Source organism: Panulirus ornatus, chromosome 3, assembly GCF_036320965.1.
Source record: "Panulirus ornatus isolate Po-2019 chromosome 3, ASM3632096v1, whole genome shotgun sequence".
Taxonomy (NCBI): Eukaryota; Metazoa; Arthropoda; class Malacostraca; order Decapoda; family Palinuridae; genus Panulirus; species Panulirus ornatus.
The window spans coordinates 26,376,012-26,391,177 of record NC_092226.1 but is presented as its reverse complement, the minus strand read 5'-3'; the positions used below and the strand labels follow the sequence as shown (position 1 = coordinate 26,391,177).

At 43.5% G+C, this 15,166-nt stretch overlaps 1 protein-coding gene across 23 annotated transcripts in view; it reads right to left on the bottom strand.

Moving 5' to 3' along the window:
* The window catches only part of enc (R3H domain containing protein encore), a 944,198-nt gene that overhangs the window by 857,245 nt on the left and 71,787 nt on the right, over nt 1-15,166 (bottom strand). For 18 of the 23 annotated variants that reach the window (XM_071685668.1, XM_071685684.1, XM_071685751.1 and 15 more), the window contains exon 2: nt 10,130-10,250. The exons of the other annotated variants lie outside the window; for them this stretch is intronic. The gene's annotated coding sequence lies outside the window, so the exon portion shown is untranslated. The remainder of the gene's footprint in view (nt 1-10,129; nt 10,251-15,166) is intronic. 23 annotated transcript variants of the gene reach the window in all.

The following is a 15,166-nucleotide window of genomic DNA, read 5'->3' as shown; positions in this document are numbered from 1 at the left end:
TCTTGAAATACTGCTCAAGACTTCGTTAAGAGTGGAAAGGGACAGACGTCATACCCATCTATAAGAACGGAGACCAGGAAGAGCCGCTGAACTAGATACCGGTTAACGCAAATGGATTACTTTCTTCTAAGAAATTACGCAAGTGAAAAGCAAAAAGCAAACCTGTTTATATATATATATATATATATATATATATATATATATATATATATATATCAAGGCAACATAGCACACCCGAACCAGGAAGTACCGACTAGTGGACAACGCCAATAGTACGATATACAGTTCATAAAATCAACTGTTACATGAACCAGTTCCACTATCAGGAGTCATATGTCTCCCTGTGAACACGGACAATGTTGACCTTAAAATATGACCCCATGCAGGATACTAGTAGTAAAATGATCACTTAATTATTCTAGGATGCAGAAGGGAAACCTCGATGTTAAATCAGTTAAGTTACTCCTGCCACCAGTGTTAAAAATATATATCACAGTTAAACCACGGACCATCTATCTTGTATCTAATGTTAAACTGCCACGTACCACACACAGGCCGGGCGTTGTTAAACCTGCTACGCTAAACCAGACGGTTCAAACCCCACGAGCATGACGGTAAAACACTGCGGTATCATGGTCTAGTTATACATCTGACCCTTATGGAACAGGTTAAAGGTCAGGCTGTCAGAGGTACAGTGCTGTAGCCTAGCACTCAGGAAGGCTGACCAAGAAAAGCGGTGATGTTGGTGCCTTGGGCACGTGAGCAGGTCTGAGGCTGCCAGCCACCAGCACGCAACGCCGCGCCATTCTTGGCTTCCCCTCCCAACACTTGACGACACTCTCCCAAATAATGTCCTCTAAGAATTATAAGATTCCACAAGCTTTAATAAAAATCAGCAGAAAGTAACTGTTCCTTTACTAGGATTTTAAAAATACTCAAAAGAGGAACTTTTACGGCAGGCAACGTACCATTAACGCAGTCATGTGAGACAAGGAATACTCCTAAATGTCTTTTACGTGTAACCGAATAATGTTAACACATCAACCGGTAAGTTGGACAACAGGGATTCACTGACCTACAATTCTGGAAGTTAACACTGTGTGGAAAGACAGAACAACAACAACTTCGACACGTAACAATGTTCACCAGGACACGCTACCAACGTAACAATGTTCATCATAACATCACAATGTTCACCATGATACGCTACCACCTACACCTTCAGTAAAACACTCCACATTACAGGAGACGACAATTGGCATTATGTTGTAAATTATACCTGGACTCTCAGTAACACACTCCACACTAATAATGACATCACGAGACGTACAGGCGTCCACCTTACCTTGGAAACCCAAATTTTGGAAAAAGCTAAGTCTGCCTCTAATAAACTGGGACATGTTTTGATGTCGAATTTTCTTTAGTTCTGAAAAAGATGATCCGTCTATACAAAGGATTGATCCGTCCTTGTTTGGAGTACTGGTCTCACATCTGGGGTGGTTCTACCTCTGCATTCTTACTTAGTGTCGAGTCGAAAGCGGTACGACTTACAAACTCTCCCAGGCTAATATCAGAAGCTGAAACGCTTGCCCTAAGCCCCAAAATTGGTTCACTTTCCCTCTTCTATAAGTATTACTTTTGGTCTGGCTCCCGAAAGCTGGCTGGCTGTGTGTCCCCACTACCAGCTAGACCACGCAATACTCGGCAAGCTGCTGCGTCACATCATTACCGACTGGAAGCAGGCAACTCAAGAGTGGGCCGTTCTGATAACTGTTACTTTCCTTGCACCTCGAAGCTTTGAAACTCTCAAGCCTTTCCTGTCTTGCCCAGTAACTACGACCTGGCACATCTAAAAAGACAGATTTTTCAATTCCTCAAAAATTAGTATATAATTATCCCTTGCCTCTTCTTTTTCCCTTTCATTAACCTCTCTGTATGTCAGTGAAAGCCAGGCCTTGACGGGGACTTTTGTCCGTGACTGGAGCCTTAAAAATCTATTTATACTCAGAGTGTCAGTCTTATTACTACACTCCATACTACACATAACATCAACAGACAAACTATAAGTTATACCCGGACCCTCTAACATGATGCTCGCCTACAGTCTGGCATTCCTCGTAATACAGTTTCAGGAAAACAAAGAAATAATTACAAAACTACTGCCATCAACATATGTCCTGTAGGTACAACAACACACTACTAGGCAGAACAAATACACAGAGAAATGGGTGGTGAAATGTACCAAATATCGTTTTAATACAAACATCTGAGTATGATGGACGCAAAACACAACACTAACGTGCACGCAACACCTCCGAATGTCGAACGGAACAGGTAATACGACCGTGCACACAACACCTTCAGATGTTGGACGCAACACACAACCTTAGATGTTGGACGCAAAACACAACACTCGTGCATAAAACACCTCAATATAAAGGACGCAACATACAACGCCTCTGGATTGTCTGTCGCAACACAAATCAGGGAAAGGCGGCAGTAAAACCTAAACACACATTGTAAGAGCAACGAGAACCGTTCTTACCAAAAGGTGGAACGTACCCCTTACAGATGGAACACAAGATATGTAGACCACAACACAGGGAAGTCAGACCAGCAAGGCAAATACACAAGCCAAACGTAGTATACAACACTAACAGAGTAAAACACCTGAGATGGTGGATTAACACTCAACTATACCTCAGAATCACACGTGACGCAACACTCACCAACACAGATTCAACATAAAAGCGGAGCCTGAACGAGGATAGCAGGAGAGGTTGGTCTGGTGTGGTGTTGGGGGTCGGCCTAGTGTGGGAGGGCGGAGGGGTAGGTGGTGGCCACTAACCACAGGATACAAGACAGCGAAGGGGGAGGCGGGCAGCCGTGTCTCCTGCTGCTGCTGCTGCTGCTGCCAGCTATACTTAGATACAAGAGGCGGGAGTCGACAGTGTGCAGCCACCGCCACCTGCACCACCACCATACATCACCACCATACACCACCTGCACCATGACCATACACCATCTGCACCATGACCATACACCACCTGCACCATGACCATACACCATCGGCACCATGACCATACACCACCTGCACCACCACCATACACCATTTATACCTCCAACTGCACCACCACCATACACCACCTGCACCATGACCATACACCACCTGCACCATGACCATACACCACCTGCACCATGACCATACACCATCTGCACCATGACCATACACCACCTGCACCACCACCATACACCAGCTATACCTCCAACTGCACCACCACCATACACCACCTGCACCATGACCATACACCACCTGCACCATGACCATACACCAATTGCACCATGACCATACACCACCTGCACCATGACCATACACCACCTGCACCATGACCATACACCAATTGCACCATGACCATACACCACCTGCACCATGACCATACACCACCTGCACCATGACCATACACCAATTGCACCATGACCATACACCAATTGCACCATGACCATACACCAATTGCACCATGACCATACACCACCTGCAGATCTGTACTACAAAACATGAACAAACCAGATTCCTGTTGAAGAATGAAAAAAAAAATCCTCCTGTACAACAGGGGTGAACGAACCAGATCGTACAACAGGGGTGAACGAACCAGATCGTACAACAGGGGTGAACGAACCAGATCGTACAACAGGGGTGAACGAACCAGATCGTACAACAGGGGTGAACGAACCAGACTGTACAACAGGAATGAACGAACCAGATCGTACAACAGGGGTGAACGAACCAGACTGTACAATAGGAATGAACGAACCAGATCGTACAACAGGGGTGAACGAACCAGATCGTACAACAGGGGTGAACGAACCAGACTGTACAACAGGAATGAACGAACCAGATCGTACAACAGGGGTGAACGAACCAGACCGTACAACAGGGGTGAACGGACCAGATCGTACAACAGGGGTGAACGGACCAGATTACACTGTACGACAGGTATGAACGTATCAGATTCTTCTGTACAACAGGAATGAATAAACCAGATTTTTTCCGTACACCAGGAACGAAAGAACCAGATCACTGTGTACAACAGCAATAAACGAACCAAATTCTACTGTACAACAGGAATGAACGGACCAGATTCCTCTGTACAACAGGGTATCCCACAAGATATATGGCACGACGTTTAGTTTCTGGGTTCACAACAGTTTTAAACCAATTTCCCTCCTGGAGTCAACACACCAAGTTGCGCCTGCTGCAGCCAAGGGCTCAGCTGTCTCCCCGTCAGCCAAACCAGAACCAAGTTTAATTCTTCTTGACAAAGTATTACCTTAAGCTAAGTGATCTCGGCAGGTGAGTCTTGCAAGGATATATTCAAGAACTTATTTCTACTCTACGGCACAGTTATTACAACGTCCTCACTGATGGGTGGGGGGAGGAAGTCGAGTGGTGCTGGGGTCTTCATGTGGACCAACTTGAGGCTAATTGTCTGAATAATGTTACTAGGATTTACCCAAACGGCCTCTGAAGATTTTCCGGGGATTTTCGTCTTTGAAGTAGAATTCCTTATCTAACACAGTGCCGCCCCACCCCCATCCACCCTTAATAACGACTTGTGGGTATTCACAAACTGGACGTCACTCCTAACCCACTTCACTTCCTGTCCCTATTCCATTCTGTACGATCCCTCATTTCTCCTATCTTCTCGTTCCCGGTCTGCACAAACTGTTGATCGAGCTACCGCTGTATGTTGCTGTGGCTGTATGTATGTTGCTAACGCTGTATGTTGCTATCACTGTATTTGTTATTACGGTATGCATGATGTTAGTGCAGTACCTATGTTGCTATCGCCGGTTGCTGCTATCGCTGCATGTTGCTAGCGTTGTATATTGCTATCGTTATATGTTGCTATTCTGTATGTTACTATTCTGTATGTTGCTTTCACTACATGTTGCCATCACTGAATGTTGATATCATTGTATGTTACTATCGCTGAAAGTATGTTGCTATTGATGTACGTTGCTACAATTGTATGTTGCTATCGCTGTATGTTACTATTTTGTATGTACGCTGTTATCAATGCATGTTGCTAATCACTGCATGTTGCTACCGTTGCATGCTGCTATCGCTCTATATTGCCACCGTTGCGTGTTGCTATCACTGCATGTTGCTACCGTTGCATGTTGCTATCGCTGTATATTGCCACCGTTGTGTGTTGCTATCACTGCATGTTGCTACCGTTGCATGTTGCTATCGGTTTATATTGCCACCGTTGTGTGCTGCTATCACTGCATGTTGCTACCGTTGTGTGTTGCTATCGCTGTATTTTGCTACCGTCGTGTGTTGCTATCACTGCATGTTGCTACCGTTGTGTGTTGCTATCGCTGTATTTTGCTACCGTTGTGTGTTGCTATCGCTGTATTTTGCTACCGTTGTGTGTTGCTATCGCTGTATTTTGCTACCGTTGTGTGTTGCTATCGCTGTATGTATGCTGCTATTGCTTTATGTTCTATGACTGTATGTTCCTACGCTGTATGTTGCCATGCTGTATGTTGCTATAGATATATTCTGCTAAAGCTGTATGTTTGTTGCTATCACTATATGCTGCTATCGCTGTATGTATATTCTTATTGCTATATGTTGATATCACTGTATGTATGCTCCTGCCGATGTAAGTTCCTAGTGCTGTATGTTACCATCAATCTATGATGCTATCGCTGTATCTATGTAGCTAACTCTGTACGTTGTTGTCACTATCGTTGCTTTCGTTGCATATATGATGCTATCGCTGCACTAGTGTTAGTATTTCTCTTTTTCTATTCAACATAATTTTCAGTGTTTGTCATTGCAATGCAGTAATGGATTGTCCAAGACACGTAATGATGTTAATTAACCCACCTGGATATCCAGTATTCGTGACAGTCGTGTTCTAATTCATACATCATACAAAGAAGGCATACCTTAACTTACGCTGGTTTCGGGCGTTATCTTTTGTCCTCCATCACGATAAGGTACCTCTGAAGGGCCTTCTCTACAAGGCTATCTGCTGCTACTGATGCTGCTACATGTACAACCTTACTCTATGCTTTGCAGCCTGACCGGCCTGGCAAACTTAAAGGAACCATGATCGCTCCCCACACAATGCGGCCGAGACTACCCTCGCAACAAATTGGTCTGATGCCTGATAACGACTGATATATATATATATATATATATATATATATATATATATATATATATATATATATATATATATATATCTTTCGTCTGTTTCCCTGCGCTACCTCGCAAACGCGGGAGACAGCGACAAAGTATAAAAAAAAAAAAAAAAAATATATATATATATATATTTTTTTTATTATATATATATATATATATATATATATATATATATATATATATATATATATATATAAATATATATATATATATATATATATATATATATATATATATATATATATATATATATATATATATATATATCAGCACAGACCCGCATGGGTTCGAATTCTGGGCGTGGCAGTTGGCTGATCGATAACTGGGTATCTGACTTAGATCGTTGTGTGCGTGTGTCTGTGTGTACATAGAAGTGAAGATATGATACACGTATACATGATTACGAGACGGCGCAACATGAGTGTAAAACTTCCCCCCTCAAAACACATAAAATAATAACACACACCAACTTACAGACCTGTCTCCCTAACGCGTGTGGTCTGTAAGGTACTGGAAGAGGTAATTAGAAAATAACTGGACGACCACCAGATGAGGAAACACTACCAAAGTGAGAAATAACACGATTTCAAGGAAGAGATCATACGTAACAGATCTCTTGCATTTCTACAAGGGAGCGAGCTCTGTTGTAGACCAAATCAGAAGACTGGGTGGATTGTGTTAAGAGAAGCTGCATCTTCGGATAGGAATAAGCAGTACATGCTCCCTTCGTCTTGCTAATTCTTATATTTCACACAAGCCCCAGTTTCTTAACACTCTTTCCCAGATGAAAATACAAGAAGCAAGAAAATCTTGTCAGCAGAAGACTCTGAAAGACTACAAAGAGACATAAATAAAGTCTTCCACTAAGCAACGAAAACAACATGCTTTTCAGTGGGGATAAGCTTCAACGCCTCTGGTAAGGATTAATGACAGAATCAAGAACAATACAAAATACAGGAAAGACACAGCCACTGTCGTATCTCACAGAATGTTACACAACTCGAAGTAATAATGTATGACGAACCCATCTGCGAACACAACAGAACAGCCACTGCCTCCTCCAGAAAGACGGTGGGATGGATCCTGCAGACTTCAGAGACAAGAGAAAAATAAACAAAGATGGTGTTTTTCAAGATGCTCATTCCCTGATGAACAGAAAACTTATGTGCAATAACATCACCATCCAAGGAAGAAGAAACTGCAGAATCATAAATGCTCAAATTCTTCAGGGCCCGTATAAAAACGGTAGAGCAATTATACTACTGGAAACGGATGAAAACAACGAGGCTATACTCTCTGGAGCGCCGACGGAAGACGTATATCAATGTCTCCACCTGAAAAATCCTACAAGGCTTGGTCCCCAACCTATACTTGAAAAAAATTTCTTACTAGCACGACGAACACGGAAGACTGTAAAATGATACCACTAAAATCAAAGGTGTGATATGCAAAAAAGAGAGAGAACTGAAATATCCGGATCCCAAGACTCCTCAACACCTTGGCCGCAATCCTCACATCCACCATGAGATAAACGATAATGAAATTAAAGAATGCTCTGGACAAGTACTTACTAAGTGTACCAGATCAGCTTAGGCTGCGGGTGCTACGAGGGCCAGAGTGTTGTGGCTGTAACAAGACCGGCTTCTGCTCACGCTTTCGAGGATGATAATCCTCGAAGACCATTTGGTATACTCCAGTGGAAGGGAACAAAGGATGCGTGTTAAGAGGCTTCTCGAAATGGGTTGAGGTCACTGGTAGCGTACCGGAAGGGTCTGTTCTTGGACCCCTAATCTTCTACGTCTGGGTGGGAAGAGTGCAGTTGAGCAGGGTCGTAGGCGCTCGATGTCTTCGTTGTGGTAGTGGCATCGTGGGCATGACGGGTACTGGGATATGATGAAACTGTGCTGGTCGTATTGTTAAGGATGGGTGACGTCCGAGGCGTAGACAAGAGTGCGTCATTCTAAACGGCAATTCGACAACAATACATAGCTTGTCAAGTATTACCTACAAATCTAAAGCCTGTCCAATACCGTATCGGCAGACCGTATGTGCTGACTAGCCTTCTTCATTACCATATCAATTATAGTATAGTTCTGCCACTACTCGTCACGTGAAACTAAAGCTACTTTCGTTATGGGAAGAGATTTAGATTAAATCAAAGTTTAAAAAAATCAAGCAATGTGAATTCAAATCTGATTCCGTAACCAATATCACACAAACAAGCCTGTAACAATACTGGCGCCCAGGGTAAAATTCTTTCCCCAGGCCGGCGAAATAATGACAAGTAATTATTACCCCACGAGACCAGTGAAAATTATGAACACTGTTATTTATTCAGTGGCGCAGCAACACCAGTAGTAATGTACGATAATAACTATCGCGATACCAAAGCAGCCAACACAAGAGGCAAACCTGACATGACTCCGCATCGAGGCACTATGACAGAGTTCAAAGTCTTATATATATTATTATTTTTTATTATACTTTGTCGCTGTCTCCCGCATTTGCGAGGTAGCGCAAGGAAACAGACGAAAGAAATGGCCCAAACCCCCCCCCCCCCCATACACATGTATATACATACGTCCACACACGCAAATATACATACCTACACAGCTTTCCATGGTTTACCCCAGACGCTTCACATGCCTTGATTCAATCCACTGACAGCACGTCAACCCCGGTATACCACATCGCTCCAATTCACTCTATTCCTTGCCCTCCTTTCACCCTCCTGCATGTTCAGGCCCCGATCACACAAAATCTTTTTCACTCCATCTTTCCACCTCCAATTTGGTCTCCCTCTTCTCCTCGTTCCCTCCACCTCCGACACATATATCCTCTTGGTCAATCTTTCCTCACTTCATTCTCTCCATGTGCCCAAACCACTTCAAAACACCCTCTTCTGCTCTCTCAACCACGCTCTTTTTATTTCCACACATCTCTCTTACCCTTACGTTACTTACTCGATCAAACCACCTCACACCACACATTGTCCTCAAACATCTCATTTCCAGCACATCCATCCTCCTGCGCACAACTCTATCCATAGCCCACGCCTCGCAACCATACAACATTGTTGGAACCACTATTCCTTCAAACATACCCATTTTTGCTTTCCGAGATAATGTTCTCAACTTCCACACATTCTTCAAGGCCCCCAGAATTTTCGCCCCCTCCCCCACCCTATGATCCACTTCCGCTTCCATGGTTCCATCCGCTGCCAGATCCACTCCCAGATATCTAAAACACTTCACTTCCTCCAGTTTTTCTCCATTCAAACTCACCTCCCAATTGACTTGACCCTGAACCCTACTGTACCTAATAACCTTGCTCTTATTCACATTTACTCTTAACTTTCTTCTTCCACACACTTTACCAAACTCAGTCACCAGCTTCTGCAGTTTCTCACATGAATCAGCCACCAGCGCTGTATCATCAGCGAACTACAACTGACTCACTTCCCAAGCTCTCTCATCCCCAACAGACTTCATACTTGCCCCTCTTTCCAAAACTCTTGCATTTACCTCCCTAACAACCCCATCCATAAACAATATATATATATTGACGTGAGACCCATGAATGCATCTGGGTGAACAAGGTTAACCGCCACACCACGGAGGTCCTGTACCTCTACCCAGCTGTCTTATTGTTCTCCACTTTGCCGGACAGTTGCAGTGATAAGTTACTGCACTTAAGGACCTCTCTGTAGTCTCCCTCAACCACTTCCTCGCACAAAAATGTCTCGGGAAGCTTCGCTCCAGCCAAGTCTTGCTATTAGAGTACTCCTGTCTGTTGTTGTTGTTGTGTGTGTGTGTGTGTGTGTGTGTGTGTGTGTGCTACTATAAAGCCATCCACATAGTGATCAAGAGTGGTATAAAACGATCGAACAGACTGTGCCGTGTACTAGCTCACCCTTCCTGCTGCTGGTGTTGGTGGTGATGGTGATGGTGGTGATGGTTGTGCTGCTGCCTCGGGTGGACGGTACCACCCAGGTCGGTCACTCCTTCCTCAACCCGTGTCTCCCGGTGTTTACCTGTGGGGGAGGAACATTACATGTCCGGTTAATACCTACAACACTTGCCACACCGCTGATGCCAAACTATTTCACATGTTGTGGCCACATTAAGTAGGGCAACTGAGACAAGACTGAAAAAAATAAAATACAATCCAGCACAGGGAAAATTCAAGCCTCAGATGTCCACTGACTATGCAGGTTTACGGGTTGCAGCATCCAACAGATTTTGTGTACAAATATTTATAAGGAAAGCCTAATCGCACCCCCAGCGGCGGGAGCGACAGCTTTGGTGGAAGAATGGAAGGTGGTCGGAGTGCCACTGGTGAGGGCGTCACTACAAATGTTCACACAGATGGAAAGCGAGTTTGTTCATTAATACACATGGGAATAGAACTTAAAAACTTCCAACCAACACATGGTGGATAACAGATTCTTCGTCAATCGAAAGGGAAGTTTAGTGGATAAACCGTTGGTGGAAGTTCAGTCGATAAACAACTGGTAAAAGCTTAGTGGAAAAATTGTTGGTGAAAGTTTAGTGTACAAACAATTGGTAGACGTTTAGTGGATAAACTGTTTGTGGAAGTTTAGTGGATAACCTGTGGGTGCAAGCTTACTGGAAAACTGTTGGAGGAAGTTTAGTGAATAATTTGTTGGTGGCAATTTAGTAGAAAATCTTTTGGTGGAGATCAGTGGATAAATTGTGGGTGGAAGTTTAGTAGATAAACTGTTGGTCGATGTGTACTGATAAAAAGTTTGGAGGAAGTCTAGTGCACAAACTGCTGACACACAAAGCTGCTTGCAAAATACCTGCCTCTCATGATCTTCCTTTTCTTGGCCAGGTGTATATGTACTAATAATCACCCGTCTCTCACAATCCACTTTCATTTTCGTCCATATCAGTCTGGAGCTCACTTCTCACACTCTTTCACACACTCCCACAACTCCAGTTTCAGCAGCAGTGCTACCCCTTCCTTAGCATTGACATCCCACCAACACCTGACTTTACTCTTAAGACATTTCAAAACCATTCTGCCCCTTTACCCTTGAGCTCTATTTCACTCAGAACCAGAACATCTAGGTTCCTTCCCTAAAACACAGTGCCCATCTCTCCCTTCTTGGTTACAGCCACACACATTCAGACATCCCAGTCGGAGCCATCGAGGAGGGCGAGGACTCCCCTAATTGCTTCTTGTTCCATCTTTTGGAAATTTTTGATCTTCCAAAAAATAGAACAAAGAAGGGGGCTTATTGAGGATATTCCCTCAAAGGTTCAGTCCTCTGTTCTAAACGCAGAAAATGGCGAATAGTATAACACACACACACACACAACACACACACACACATATATATATATATATATATTTGTTTGTGGTAATTGTGTCGTAAACGTGAAGGGTCGTGGCATATGTTCACACGGAATCTATAGTGCAGCAGTGATGGGAGACGTCCAGAGTGTAAGCAGGAGAATCTGACTCGTGCTTGTGTGGGGAGCGTAGTTTCTGATAAGTGTATGTCTAATAAGATGGAGTTTAATAAGAATGTAGGGAAGTTGGTTGTTGTTAAGTGCCGGTCGGTTTATTTCACTATGTATGTGTTTTGTCGGTGTCATATTTGTTGGGGTTGGGGAATCTGTGAGTCGGGGTTACTAAAGTGCGAAGTGTATTCTATTTTTTTCATAGAGGATGGTAATTAGTTGTGAGGGTGAGAGAGGTCTAGTGCTGTTGCACAGATCCGAGCATGTTAAGGTGGGACCGTATTGGGAGGATGTTTGTTTCATTGTGAAGCTACTGCTTGTGCGTGCTGAGTGCCACTACTTTTTTGTGTGATTTGGGGCTTTGATATATTTGCTTTGGTGAAGGTGGAAGGCCAAAAGGGTAAGGCATAGTTCAAAGCGGAGCGGATATATTGTTTACATAGGATGCTGAGGGATTCTTTTTCCTGTCCAAATCTGTTGCCAGACATTCTGTTCTGGGTGAGCCGTTGTTCCAATTGTATAACGTGGTCCTGAATGTTTAATGTTGCTACTGCGGTGTAATAGTCTTGTGATACAATTGTGAGGTTGTCTGCAAGCGGAAGGATCTTCGTGTTGAGGTTTGCCTGAGGTAATGAACGTCGTAAAGGAAGACTGAAAGGAGTTAAAGAAAGAACTGCTCCTTGGAAGCTCCCACTTTCTGTAATTGTTGTGGATGATGGTGTTAAGTATCTTTAGTGTGATGATGTGTCGGGGGACAGTCAAATGCTTCGATGATGTCTACTGCTACTTGTAACGTGCGGGAGGAGGAGGAGGAGGGGCTATGGTTAGTTGAATTCCGCTAGGATACGTAGTGTCAACTAAGTGTGTAGTTAGTGGTGGAATGTTTGGGACTGAAACCAAGGTGTGTACATGGATGGAATTTTCTTTACTTATTCTGTTGTGGATCATTCTATCACAGAGTTTTGTTACTGAGGACAGACGTGACATATATATATATATATATATATATATATATATATATATATATATATATATATATATATATATATATATAAGCGTATAAAGACTTCTTTCTACGTGCCCCTACCAAAGGAATAAGCCTTCCTAGAGGAAGAGTGTGCATAAGATAGGTCAGGCGAGAGGTAATACATGCAAAATGGACTTATTAATATTCATAGAAAACTGATGCTCTCATCCAGCGTCGGCAGGAAGAGACGGAGCCAAGGTGGCCAATTTCTGTAGCAGATGCCACGCTCATCAGCTTCTCTGCACCGCAGCACAATTGAAGGGGAAACTGTCACTCTAATATTCATAATTAACATTACAGCAAAGGAAAAGTAAAACATTTCATTCGGTAATGAAAATTATATGATTTTAGCGGCACTAGTGCATAAACGGCTTGCACCACACGCAAAACTACCTTGGCTCCCATCCTTCGTGTGAAACCTGGCACTGACTGCTCTTCCATCCAACGCCCACAATGTTTACATTACCCTTGCACTGACCCAACCTCCATTAACTTTTTTATTGGCGTGTTTTCACAGCGTTGCCAGGCTGCCACTACTACCTCCTCCACCCTCCACTACCTACACAATGATCCCTAAACAGATTATTTTTCATTACCGAGGCAAAGATTTTTCATCTTTTATCGAGTGATTGACCAAGTTACCACAGGATAAGCCTTAAAGAGAACGTAAAGAAAATGTCTGTGGAAAGACAAAATTATCATAGTTGCATGTACAGCTCTATTCAAAACTATCATAGTTGTATGTACAGCTCTGTTCAAAACTTACCGAGACGCGGTGGAGGATGGACAACGCATTGCACTTTTTCCTGGACGGCAGGTCACTGCGCAGAACCTCCCACTAACACACACACAGGGAAACTGGCAACGAAGCAGTGTGATTCGAACGAAGGTTCGTCAAAAACAGTTGGGAAGGATATCAATGTGAATATCATCCAACGTTTCTGCTGATGTATGATGAGTATGTGTCAATATCCTCTTATGTGCATAACAAAACCATAGTGATAGGAGTATCCATGTGAATATCACAGGATAATGGGGAAACTGGTTTCGAGTGAACTCTATGAGAAGTGCCAGAACAGCGGTCGTATATCGTCTTCAGCGTATACATTATTTGAAGTTTTCCTTATAATACTTCAGGTAACAGGTCACGTACATAGTGAGTGTATGATGTCTTATAGTTATTTTCAACACTCGAAGAATATGGTAAACAATTTTCAGTTGTTGGATGTAGCTTATGTTGATGGCCTAATTACCCTGGCAGCTGATAGGCCTAAAGCCCAATCAACCAACCAAACTACTATAGGTGATGTGCGCGCGCGCGCGCGCGTTTAATATCTATATCAAATCAAAGAAATCTGTGGTGAAAATAACACTGCTTCATATGATCGGTTGTGTTCACCTTGTATCGACACACTGAAGCATCTTGACGCAGGCGGGTTATGTGTGTGTGTGTGTGTGTGTGTGTGCCAATTATTGTTCCTCCTTTAGTAGTGAACCTTGCCGTGAGGGGTGGACGAGAATCACTTCTCATCCATGAACACTGCTTGAGACCAGCAATCTAGGCTTAGCTCGGAATGGAAGTGACCGAAGCCTAACCTCCAGTTTTGTGCTGTTCCGTCAAGCGCTCCTTCCTCGCGGGAGTGTTGTGATGGGATCCGTTTCCGTGCAATCTTCGCCTGGCGGTCAACGGGGACACGTCCAGCTGCAGGGAGGGTGCGTCTCCACCGTCGTCTGCAGGGGGGGGATCTAGTTCTCTCTAATAACAGGATACAACAAAACTATATTCACAAGGAATCTGACACTCTAGGTTGCCTCAATTATAAATTGACATTTGAATTATAATTACGGTTAAAAGGTTATACGCCTAATTTCAGCACCCATCTACATGATATTTTCAATACAAAAATGGTTTACAGCAATGATTATGTTTCCAGATATATTACCCATTTCCTTGTCATCAAAATCTAGCCTTACCCATACACAACTACCCACGAACAGGGACGGTGAATTTGGCTGCTAATAAATTTTGATGCAGCTCTCTCATTCTCTGCCCATCATTCACCAGTGCTGCAATATCCCAGCACTTTTCACAGACACTTATGACTTACGTAAGTCATTAAGGCTGCCGCCCTCCCGCCCACCTTCTAATCCACCTCTTCACGGTACTGGAGGACAGGCCAACTTCATGTGCCATACCCCGTGCGGTGTGCCCATTATCACGGAGTGATCACGTGATCTCTAAGCACCAACCCCTCGTCTCTCAGATTCATGTGGGGCTGATGGAGCTTCCGATGACTCTTATCTGCAGAGGGTAACGACACTCCGGTGGAATACACACACACACACACACACATTACCTAGAGTAGGATAATTGGTTGTTTGTACTTTAGGCCTATCAACAGCCAGTGTCATTAATGCCGTCTACGTAAGCTG